Source organism: Phasianus colchicus, chromosome 3 (genome assembly GCF_987193195.1).
Source record: "Phasianus colchicus chromosome 3, bPhaCol1.hap1.1, whole genome shotgun sequence".
NCBI classification, from domain to species: domain Eukaryota; kingdom Metazoa; phylum Chordata; class Aves; order Galliformes; family Phasianidae; genus Phasianus; species Phasianus colchicus.
The window spans coordinates 6,017,515-6,030,396 of record NC_143438.1 but is presented as its reverse complement, the minus strand read 5'-3'; the positions used below and the strand labels follow the sequence as shown (position 1 = coordinate 6,030,396).

The following is a 12,882-nucleotide window of genomic DNA, read 5'->3' as shown; positions in this document are numbered from 1 at the left end:
TTTTAGTGTCTGTGCAGCATGAAATTGCATGTGGACGCAATTAGGCAATATTGATAGTCACAATGTAGGTATGCAAATAATACCATGATATTCTTCCATCAAACTTCCTGTGCGTAGAAAAGTCGAGTGGAGTGGTGCTATGAAGAGTTGCTGAGCCATTATTTTTCTAACTCAAAAAGCCCTAAAGCAAAGATTGTCTGCGGGATGTTTGTTGATTCAGCTTAGAAGAGTGAGGAGCCCACTGCATGACTGAGATGTTTGAATAGGGATTTTTTTATAGAGCAGATTTGAGGTATCTTATATGCAGGCTTGACCATCCCAAGTTCAGTATCCTAGCTGAAAACAGCTTTAGTCAGTGCGCTGCATTTCCATGCAATTATGCTGGTGTGCTTATTTTTTTGTTACCTTTTGAATAGCTAATTTAAAATTGCTCTCCGTAGAGATGTTCTCTGTGTCTGTCTGCCTATCAATCTTTCTATCTCAATGCAGAAGTATTTGATTAGTGTATTTAAAGCAATAAAGATGTCAACAGTAGTGTCACATTGATTGATGCTAATTATAAGTCTTTAAAGGCTCCTCTGTCTTGGCCACTCTCCTTGCAGATTGTGATTTTATGGTTAAAATAATGCCCTGCTGTCCGCAGACTCGGCCATAAATTGTGGTCTATCTTTCTTTAATGATTTTGTGTGCAGTGATATAGTCCCAGTAACATACATTATCTTTGGTAAAAGGAAGGCGGTGACTTTCAGAGAGGTGATGGATGGATTTATAAGGACTAGCTAACAGACTGGCTGGGATCACACCGGAGGCAATGTTGATTGCTCTGATTGTTCATTGCCATAAGCAGAAACATTAGGTAAGCAGTCTTGGATAACTGATGATTTTCATTCTGTCCTTCTCTTTCCAATCCATACCATCAGAAAAATGTAAAGAAAACGCTGAGATGAGAAGCAAAGTCACTTATCGAAAGTCTATCTGGTTAGTGTGATGCAAGACATCTTCAGTAGGTATCTGTCAGCTCTACTGAGCAAAAAGCAATACAGGCTCCAGATTTGAGGGCATTCTCTTTAAAGCGTGCAGCAAAATGGTCGACAAATGCATGTTCAGCTTATGAAAGCACACTGCAAGAGGAAAATGCTACAGTTTGAGGGCGCTGGGGGACAAGGGGCAGATCTCACCATTTCTGGAAGAGTTTAATCATTTTCCTCTTGAATTCCATTCAAATGGAATGTCAGGGGACGATGGAGGGACGCATGCGGGGATAGCCTCATACATATGGATGCCTATCAATTTATGTATGTCCATTTTTAAGTAGAATCACTATAACAATTCTGAAACAGCAACTTATTGCTTTTGTATACAGAAGCGGCACCCAGGAGCTCCAGCAGGGCATGCAGAATCCTGCAGTGCTGTGTACAGATAGGCTGCTGCACATGGATGCTTTCAGAGTGCTTTGTGCCCTTTGGGGCCTGCACTATAGCTGGTGACCTTGGTTAAAAAGCAAGTGTGTTTTTTAGAGTGAAGTGGCTAGGAATAAAAATTAATTTGAAATAAGACACCAAAAAATAGTACATTAGCACCCATGTGCTTGGCTTTACTGCTTGGTAGCTCGCTATAAGTGCATGCCTATGCTGTGGGAGCAGCAGGAATGAGGTTTAAGGAAATTACTACTGTTTGTTTGTTTGTTTTTGTTTATTTATTTTGGAGGGATTAAGATGGACTCAATTCTGAGCAAAATGTAACACAAACGATAGTGAAATATGTTACAAACGTTCAAATCATTTGTTCAGTCAAACTGCCAGTTCCAGTATTGCTTTCTGAGGGGAAGCATGCTATACAGCTTCTCTTGGGCTCATTATCATCCCAGTAAGACTGATTAATAATTGTTTATTAAGCTAAAAAGCAGAGTCACTTTTTGACAGAACAACAATAAAGATATGCTGAAATGTAGCAAGAAAACAAACAAATGAAAACTTGTCCGGGAAAAAGCAGGATTTGCATGAAGGGCTTTTAGTAACTTGCTGCAAAACTTTCCTAGTATTCATTTTTCTGATCCTGACAGTACAGCAGTATGCCTTCACCATGTTGTGAAGTGCATGTTTGTAGAAGTCCCATCTACATCTGGCTGGCTGATGAGCTTCTGGTTCTGTCATCAGAGATCTTTTCAGTGGGCTGTCTGCAGCACGTTGTTTAAATGTTTTGGGTTAGTTTTCTTCTGAGATGGTGGCGTGTTTGAGTGTTTTTGTTGATGGTGGTGGTAGCTTTGTTTGTTTTAATTTTAAATTAATGCTAAATTTAGTAGATTTTTTTTTTTTTTTCTTCTACCACGGCTACCAGCTGGGTGATGTATCAGTGTGTCTTCCCACTGCCCTTTGTCACAGCCCCTGTCTGTTTGGCCCATTCCAGTCCTACACAGGGCTCTGTGGTGGCATGGATAATTCTCCACGCGATGAGATGAATGTGCCATGTGCTGGGGACATATAAGAAACACATGTTTTGTGTAAGCACATTCTTTGGGCTGTGAGTGGAGGAGTAGCAGACATGCATGTGTGTACATGTGCGTAGAAATCAGCCTGTGCATGGAAACTTGCGCTGACCAGAGGAGGTGGCAGCAGGGTTATTTTCTCTCAACGTGATTATTTTACTTTTTTCTTTCTTGATAAGTTAGCACTAGCTCAAACGTTTGAGATGAAATTAAAGAAAAAAAAAAAAAAGCCCTGGGGCTTCTGTTTAAAAATGCAGGTTAATCCTCCGCGGCTTTCAGAAGCATTTCTGTAGCATGCTACTAATTAAGATAAGGTTATCATTTTAAGTTATACCAGGAATGCAATTAGAGCTCTTACTAAGAACTGCAGCAATCAATTTTATACAAATTATTCAGACCTGGTAAGGTAGAATGCTGTTTTATTAGGACAAGAGAACACATTGCTGTTTTATTAAATATAATATAGATCCAAATTACAGCTGAATGTCATACTGCCTTTCATTCAGCAGGAACCCATGTATCCTTTTCTAAAATCTTTTGTTAGGTAGAATTGAGACTTTTTTTTTCTTTCCTTCTGTATGCACAAGTTCAATTGATTTTTGATCTTGAAAAACAACCCTTTGAATGGATGTATCCTAAAACCAGAAATGAATATAAAGAAATACTTAGTATAATAAGGGAGTATAAATTTTGCATGCATACAAGGGTGTGTGTTGATGTCAGATGATGATGACTATTTAGGATATAAGTAGCTTGTAGGTACAGTTATTTTCTAGATTCTGTAGCCAGTGGATCCAATTCAGCCCCTGTTGATGTAGCTGAAAGAAGCAGAGTGGACACGAGTAGGCTTTGCTCCCAGCTGGCACCTTCTGCACAAAACAGGCTAGGATGTGTCAGTATTTTTGAACTTTGGCCAAACTTCAAAAAAAAAAAAAAAAAAAAGGAAAAAAAAAAAATCATATGCTGGTAGAAGATCTATACTTTACTCTCTGAAATGTTTGTTTATTCATGAAGATGCACCGATTTTCCAAGAAACGGACTGGGCCATGCAAAGTCTGAAAGTATGCAGTTGTGAAAGGATTTTGCTGTCTCTTACATAAAATGTGGTATTTTTATCTCTGTGTAGCATCCCTCTGGTTTCTATTTTCTAAACAGAAAATGTTTGTCCTTTATGTTATTCTGGAACAGTCATTTTTAACATAATTCCTTCTTGTTACCTTATTCCTTCTGGTTACCTCATTCTTTTGAATCTTTGCAAACTTGTTTCTTGAGTCATACTCATGTTTTACGATATCCTCTCCTAAATTCTTTAACATGTGGTTAGTCTTGGGCTTAGTCAATAATATAATAAAGGTTTGAACATTAAAACAGTGAGTGTTCCTCAGACTGTTCCTCAAATTTGGCAGAAAGGCTTAATCCAAAAAGAAGCTAAACATGGGAAATGTGGGTGAATGCATTCTCAAGGTGCTCAGCAGACCTTAATTCTTCCATTTAACAAGTCTGATCAGTGAATAAAATTGTCTGTTACAGCAGATAAGAAGTAAATGATTTATAAAAATGTATTACATTATTTCTTGTTTTATGTTTTTTGAGAGAAATTTTAAGTCATTCTAGTACTCCATTTTTAATATCTTAAGAGTAGTGTACAATTAACTCTTCATTAAAATGTTTAATATGGAGACCAATAGGAAATGCATTTGGCTGTTTGTATTTATCCAAGTCATGGTACTGTGCTTCTCAGTGCTTCTGGTATCTCTCCTTTGTTGTTGGGTTATTTTTTTTCTCATATTTAGGTTGTATTTACCAGCCCCACTGACATTGAGGTTTAAGATATCTCTGTACAGAGTTTTTGTAAGGATGATGCAGATGGCAGCCTTCTTTCTTAGGGCTATGAAACTGTAATCCAAGAGAATAAAAATGTATTTAATAAGGAACACCATTTGACTTGAAGAACTAAAGCATGAAAAGACTGGTGGATATGGTTTTGTAGTGAATTTGATTGTTGTGATGTGATACTGAGAGGGCAATAACTCATGTTTCTGTAGACACAAGTCACACTGTCCTGTCAGCTGGGAAAAGCCTGTGCTGCTGGAGAAGGGTCTGTGCAGCACTGAGGCAAGAAGGTAGAGCTCTATGGAAGTGGAAGGCTCTCAGGCTAGCTAAAGAACATAGAAAGAAGTGAACATCCATGCTACTGGGATGCATATGTGTATAGCTATCTATTTGAATGTTGTTGCAGCTTATAGTCAGACTCTTAGCACCTAAAGTACTCGTTTTAAAATGATTATCCTAATGCAAGGAGCTGGCATTGGCACATTATGGTCTGGCTGTGAGCTGGTCTACAGAATGGCCTGTTGTGGGCACAGTCAATGTGAGCATGCCCTTTGTTCTCCCCATTTGTTTAAAAAAAATTAATAATAATAATGGCAAAAGAGCTTTCAAAGAAGCAGTTGCAGGAAGGGAACTACTCTATAACTCTTACTGATTTTGAGACAATTGTGTCTCCTCCCAAGCTGGTATCTCCAACAAGATTTTTTTGTTTGGAAGATGTTTTCATGTCAAAGGCAAGTGTCTCTTCATTTTATCAGAAGTTGGGAAACAGGGTGATATTTTCTCTTTTAAGAAATCAAGTTTGGCTGCAGTGCAACTACACTTGGCAATTGCTTTCAGTATGAACAAAAATGATACACTTGCATTGCATTTATCTAGCTTTACTTTACATGAAGCTAAAATCCGTTTGAGTCTGAAGAAATGTTTTGTTGAATGAAGGGGAAAAGGCAGAAAGCATGTTGACTATGCTTTGTTGGAAACCTACACCCACAATTAAGGCTTTTTATTGAAGTACTGCGGTGAAGGTAGCTGGATCAAGAAAGAATAGGTTAGGAATAAAAACAATCCCATTTTCATGGAGATCATCCTCTGTAGTTTGGGATAGAAAGCTGTAATTTAGGTCCTGTGGCCAGAGAATCACAACCACTAGTAATGCATGAAACAAAGGACACACACTACAGGTGCCCTGTTGTTCTCATTTTGTTCTTACAGGAATTTACTTTGTGCTTGTTTTCAGTCAAGTTATGTGTACAACCAGATTTTGGTACTATCTTGTTGTAGGGATGACCACTTCAGAGCAGTAAGGCCAGGCTGCCTGTGGATGGTGAAAGTTTTCTAACCTGCACTGTCACTTACATAGATCTTATGTGCTTGTTCAGGCTTACCAAGGGAATGTTCATTAGCAGTGGACACAGGTCTCACTGTTAAATGTATAACCTTACAGGTGGAGGTTATTTTGTCGTACACAGAGCTAAAGAGTGTTTGTGTTTTATGGAAGGAATTCCTCTGTGCTAATTCTGGAAGGTTGGTCTTCATTAGCAATGAGGAAGGTATGTGGACTGATAGCATGGGTGAGTAATCAGTTTCATTTGTTAAACCTACAGTAGAGGCTATCTTGGTTAAAATGTATTTTAGCAATGTCCTATACTGTTTAACGTGGAAGGACTTAACAATACTAGCAAAACAGAGGCTGTTTGTTAGGTTCAAATCTATTTTTCTATTCTGGTTTATAGATTTTGTTTTCATATATTTTACTTGTCATTTCAGAAGGATTTGTTTTGTGATGTTTTGAAATGCTTGAAAACACAGGATAAGATGCTAACGATGAAGGAAAACAAATATTCCAAAGCTGAATCTAGTTATAGATGTCTGAGTTGAAGGAGTTGAATCAACTTTTAAATGGCAATTGAGAGCAGAAGACATTTCAAATATTTTCTTGGTGTTAGATGTAAGACCAGGAAACATTCAGTTGGCCATAATTATTTTTAGAGCTCCTCAGTTTCCATTTGTTGATAATTACTCACAATTTGTTGACAATGAAACAAATCTGCATTTCACAAATTAATAACACACATCTGAGGCTTTTATGTTGTTCAGCCAATATAACATCTGTACTGTAGTCCTAATTCAGAGAGCAAGTCTTAACTGGCAAAGACTATTAATGGACGTGCTTGTGTCATACTGAAGATGGTAGAATGTAAATGCTTTGTACATGAGTCTAAATACATCAAATTTTAGGGTGCTTTTTTTTTTTTTTCCTGTGTTTTTAGGTCTCTTCTCCAAAGAGAAATGTATTTTGTCATCAGTTAATGTGTGTATTATCTTACTGATCCACAATCTGATTAATCTTTGTCACATTCCCATGAGATGAAGGGCAGATATTATCCCTGTTTTTACAGACACAAAGCTGAAGCAGTGCAATCTCCACCAGTTTAGTGTTTTCAATGCAAGATACACTACATGGTACTGCTGCATGGTGCTGTATGGCACAGCATCCATTGGCTTCAGCTGTTGATGCAGAACCTCAGAACAGGGTCCTGGATATAGGAAAATGCACGTTTAGAAAGTGTGTGTCATTGTTGCAAGCCTTGCACAAGGGCAGAAGGAGTGGATTATAAACCCTCCAGCTTCCCAAAGGAGATTCAGATCTGAAAACCAGTAATAATTTTATAAAATTACAGCATTGGTAAATTTGGTTTCATATCCGTGGAGCACCAAAATGTACAAGATAAATGCTTCTCAGATTTTAATTTCTGGCTACTAGTCTTGGAAGTGGTAATGTTTTTACAAAGAGATGTTATTGTTTGAGGAGGACTCATCTTGGAAGCGTCAAATGTTATTTTGCTGTAAGTTTACAAAGAAAGGTAAAATAAAGCTTAGACTGATGTTTGATAGATATAAGCAGCCATCAAAAGACAGAGTGGGAAACAGTGCTAATAAGAAGTGATGCTGTTGTTTTTTTTTCCCTGCCTATTCACTCACCATTTCAGCACACTGTATATATGTACGCCAAGGTATATTTGCATGTGTTTGCTGTGCTTTCCAAGCAGCAGAGCAATAAGCACACCAAATAAATTCACTAAATTCACAGTCATTCTCGCTTTCTCTAGAAGTAGCCTGTCGCTCCTGCAGTTTGGTCCTTAAGCTATCACTTTTGGAGACTTGCCATACAATCTTTGTTTACAGTAACAAGCATGGAAAAACTGACTTCCTGACAGTAATGCAAAAGTCTAAGCTGAAACCACTCACAGGTGAAAAAACATAGTTCTTCCACTTTGAACTTTTAATGTGTTTCATGTAAAATACCCGTCTAAAACTGGGCAGCCAACAAAAGGAAATCAGTCCCTTGCCCAAGACCAAACATTAACTGCGTTATCAGCAGTTTCACCAAGGAGTTGATTGTGATGTGTTTCTGTATGCTTTTCCCTCTGTAGCATGATTTATAATCACAAAACTTCATTGTTTATTTAATTTTTTTATGGGTATGATACTAATTCTGCGTGCAACTCTGTGCCCTTCATAGATTTGTAGCCAATGCACGTGCAGTTCTGACTGATCTCTGTGCAGCCTCTTCATCACACAGCTTTTCTTGGGTTTGTAAAACACATTAGGATTTAGAGATTTATTTGTATGAAGAACCAAAGATTATACTATCTGTTTGTCTTCTGACATCTGCATTGTTTTTCATAGCATTCCATGTTCATAAACCCAATACTAGTAGCTGTTCAACTTTATAAGGAAATTAGGATATTTATACTATCTATTTCTGTGTTCAGACTAGATTCTCTTCCTAAAGTGCTGGTTTACTAAACAAGGCATTTAAGTTTTGGAGTCAAAATAAAATTGTGACATAAAAGAACTACAAATCTAATAGATGACTTGGAGCCCAGTTCCGTGGTTTTGTTCTTGGTGGTGTAGGTCAAGTGATGTGTTTTGTAGCTATTAAATATTCCATAGTTCTGTCAAACCAGTGTTATTTTACACTTTCAGGAAATTAGGAGGGAACAATAACAAGAATGTAAGTGAACGAGCAACACAGAATGTTAATATTTTGCTGTAAGTTGTTTGTTCATTATGTGTGTTCTAATGCAGTCCCAAATTCTCTATACAAATTTTATTTTCTTTTTACATCCTAACCATGGTTACAGTACCCTACAGGATCTTACATCCTGACCTCTTTCACACTGGAATATGCATCATGGCAGTTGCTTTTGAACCATAGGAACAGTTTAGCCCTAGGGCTAAGTGGAACGGAGGAAACAATTTTCAGTAAGTCAAAATAATAATGGAAATATTAACCTTAGAAAGCTTCTATACATGCAGAGAAAATCATGTATGTATTTTTGAGTGATTATCATTTTGATGCATTTAGATCAATATTCTGCCCTGTTGAATTCCCACATTTCTGCTCTCCTCCAGGACTGCTACTGCAGTTTTTATCACACAAACATTTTACAGGGATCCAAAAGCACAGCACTAAAGATGCAGTGTCTCAGTCCTTTGAATTGCTTAGATATACTTTCTAATGATGAAATGTCGTTGAATCTTGTGAAGACATCATTCAAATGTATAAATATAGCATTTTTAGCTCTGTCTGGATCTCTTTTCTGCTTCCTGTCTGTATATATTCCAGATAAATTTACCCATGGTAATGCTTGTGGAACCATGAAATTTCAGCAAAGTACACAATATTTCTAGTAAGTGAACTTCGATTTTGAAATAGCAGGCATTAACACTAGGAACAGAATATTATGATAAAACAGCTCACAAATACAAATATATATGGTCAGGGCTTTTAGGTGGAATAGCTGAACTTTGAGAGGCAGTGTGATTGCAATAACCTGTCTATCATACATCCCTGAAACAATTGGGGAATTTTTTCGAGGAGTAGTGTTGGAGGATCAGTGAACTAAAATCTGATTCCAGATGAGGATGAGAAGAGATCTACTGTCTACATCAGCAGTTTCTTGTGATGAAGGTCTGTGCTGAAAATGCAGAAGAAACCTTTCCTTATTTTTTTTTAAATGCATTTGCTGTGGTATTCTAGACACATCCTGGCATATTCTACTGACAATTACCAAAAGATGTATTTGTACCTATTTCTTGCTTGAATGGACAACTAAAACATATTTTTGGTATGACACAGTAGCTAGACTGGTATTCCAGGTACCATCAGAAGATGGGTTTGAAGGGGTCTGTAAACTACCGAAGAAGTTTAACTGTGGCCACACAGAACTGTGGGATATTTTACTCTCTCTACATCTCTGTGTACTGTAGAGAAAATGCTTCTGGCAATTGAGCTCACAGTTAAAGTTGGCTTGAGCATCTCTAAGCTATGGCAGTGTGTGTCTAGACATACTCTGTGGTCACTGAAAATCTACCAGTATTTTGTAGGGCACTTCAAAAGAGCACGGAGTACTTCATGCCTTAGCCAGTAGCCATTATGTCTCAGTACTTAAACCTATGTGCAGCTCTGTAGTTTTTGTTTACATGGGGCTAGCAAGTGTTTGTTCTGGTTCGAGTCCATAAAGTTTGCACATTTGAGTTTCAGTTTGAGGTTTTGAGTTCAATGAAACATCAAGTCTTGCCTGGCTTTTGGGTTGAAACCTCAAGCCTAATGATGTTTTCTCCAGCTGCAGATTCTGAAGTCAGGGGTCATTGAAAAACAAACCCCAAGCCCTAATACTTGCTGAGAATCATCAAATGGACCATTCCCTGCAGAATTTAGCAATTGTATTTTTCTGTCAAAATTAGCAACGCTATATTACTGATATGCACATTATTGGTGACATTCTGCTTCAAATGAAGTTACAGTATTCCTGTTTTTTAGTTCCTGCTTCCTCAGCAGCACTGTTTAGTCCTACACAGCAGTGGCAGTTTTTGGCCAGATTCTTATTTAAGTCCTGTTATTTTTCCCCAGTTTATGCAGTGCCAGTGCTGTGCTTAACCCATGTGAGCTCTGCTTGCTTTGACTTAAGGACGTGAGTCCCTACAGGGACTTTTCACAAAGGGTAAAGTGGGTGCTCAGAAGGTAACTGGGTAACTGTTTGGTTGCTAATGCTTTAGGTCTTGATCCCTTTAGCAGTTCAACTCTCTCTCAGTTGGGATCCAGTGTTTCATTTTCATTGAAATTCAATGAATCTTAGACTTGTAGGGGTCTATATTATAGTGGAATACTGTACCAAGCAGATAATTAGCCATACAAAGAAGCATGCCAAATCTGGTTGAAAAGCACGTGAAAATCATTCCCCAGCATTCAGTAACCTTAAAGGAATCATCGAATGGCTTTGGTTGGAAGGAACCTTATGGACCATCTAGTTCTATTCACTCTGCATGGGTGCAGTTGCCACCGACTAGATCAGGGGTTGATCAGAGTCCCATCCAACCTGACCATGAACACTTCCAGGGATGAGGCACCTACAGCTGCTCTGGGCAGCCTGTGCCAGCACCTCACCACAATCCAAGTAAAGACTTTATTTCTAGTCTCTAATATAGGTCTCCCCTCTTTTAATTTAAAACCGTTCCCCCTTGTCCTATCGCTGTCTGTCCAGATGAAAAGTCAGGCTCCCTCCTGTTTATAAACTCCTTTCAAGTACTGGCAGGCTGCAATTAGGTCTCCCCAGAGCCTTGCCTTCTCTTCTCTAAGTTGAACAAGCCCAGCTGCCTCAGACTGTCTCCATCAGAAGGATGTTCTCCAGCCTTCTGATCATCTTTGTACCCTTCCTCTGGACCTGCTCCAGCAGCTCCGCATTTTTTTTGTGCTGGGATCCTTGGATCTGGGTGCAGTACTCCTGGCAGGGCCTCACGAGAACAGAGCAGAGGAGGAAAATCACCTCATTCTCCCTTCTGGCCACCTCTCTTTTGATGCAGCCCAGTATACAATTCTGGTCTGCAGGAACACACTGCTGGATCATGTCCAGCTTTTTGTTTGCCAGAACCTCCAGCTTCTTCTCTGCGGAGCTACTCTCAGTGAGCTCTTTTCCTGTTCTGTAGACATATCTGGAATTGTCCCAAACCAAGTGCAGCACTTTTCACTTCGCCTAGTTGAATCTTATTTGGTTCACATGAGCCCACTTCTCAAGCTTGTCCAGGTCCCTGGGGTCATGAACTGTTCTTATTTTGGTCTGCTTGCATATTAATCTAATTTTAATTGTCAATCTAGAGTCTACTGTAATGCTGACTTTCACTTCCAAAATTGTTCCCTGTGGACAGCTGCTTCAAACCTAAGGTAGCTAGTGCATTGTTAGGTCAGCATGAATCCGCACTAAAACAAAGCAGGGTGATGAAATGTTTGAGAACAGATCTTTAAATGCTGGCACCAAAGAGCTGCAGGAAAAATTCTGTTTAATACCTGTGTCAAAGCAGCATCCAAAATAAGCCCAGATCTTTCCATATCTTCCCCTGGCACTGGCGGTGCCATTCAGAACTTCCTGCCTCAGCTATTCAATGTGGACAACTTCCTTCTTTTCCATTCGCTGTATGGAAGGGGAGAATATATACTGTGGAAGTCAATTGAGAAAGTCATTTTATACAGGTAATTTTAGTCTGCCTATGAATTGCTTCAAGGTTTGACAGTATTGCACAGAGGAAGGTGTCTATTCTAGAGATTTGGAGAGTTTGTTACCCTTGCTGTTATTAAAGAATTTAACTGAGAGTTTATCTGAAGGGATCTCAGTGTAAGGATTAGATTTTTCAGCTCTTTGTGCTTAGAGAAGTCTCTCACAAAGAGCTTTTCTTCATCTAAGTCTTCTACATTTCTAAAGAAACGGTGACTTGTATTTCTCTTTGTAATTCTTGTATTTTTCCTTCTTTCTCTTTTTTTGCATTTAATGTAGACGTGTATCTCTACGTTGTGTTTAAAGGCACATGTATACGTACCTACGTGGGAAGTTTTTCACAAACTTTACATATTTATAAATTCTGCAGGGCCCCCTTTTTCAGGTCTGTTTAAAAAATGCATCCCAAATAAACCAGTATCCTCCAGCTTCCACTGGTTCAACCTTAGTTCAGACTTCTCTGGGTATAGTAGAATCATAGAATGGCCTGGGTTGAAAAGGACCTCAAGGATCATCTAGTTTCAACCTGCCTGCCATGAGCAGGGTCAACAACCACCAGACCAGGCTGCCCAGAGCTACAACCAGCCTGGCCTTGAATGTCAGTAGCTCAGGCCTTGCATACATCTGGCCTCGGTTTTTATTCCTGCTTCTCATAACTATCATATATAGGAGAAGATGAGAATTGTCATCATGGCTTTTGGTGCTGTCTTAGCTGTTAGGTTAATACTTGAGCTGGGAGCACACAGATATCAGAACAGTCCTCACATGATGGCAATTTGGATGTGCTACTTATTTGAGCAGCACTTGGCAAACTGAATAAGAAATGAAAAGTTTCTTCGTTCCCTTCGTTCCTTCACTTCTCCTCTCCTGCTTCAGTGTTATCTTTAGGAAGTGTGTGCAACTCAGTATTTCCCACTAGTAGTGCAGTGCAGGTTTTGTATGTAAGAAACAGAAAGAACATGTTTTTTCCCACACATCTATTTTCCCAAGGAAGGAGGGGCAGCACTGGAA

The 12,882-nt window shown here is 38.8% G+C and overlaps 1 protein-coding gene across 7 annotated transcripts in view; it reads left to right on the top strand.

Moving 5' to 3' along the window:
- The window catches only part of LOC116239835 (uncharacterized), an 88,428-nt gene that overhangs the window by 46,812 nt on the left and 28,734 nt on the right, over window positions 1–12,882 (top strand). The gene's annotated exons all lie outside the window — the stretch shown is intronic.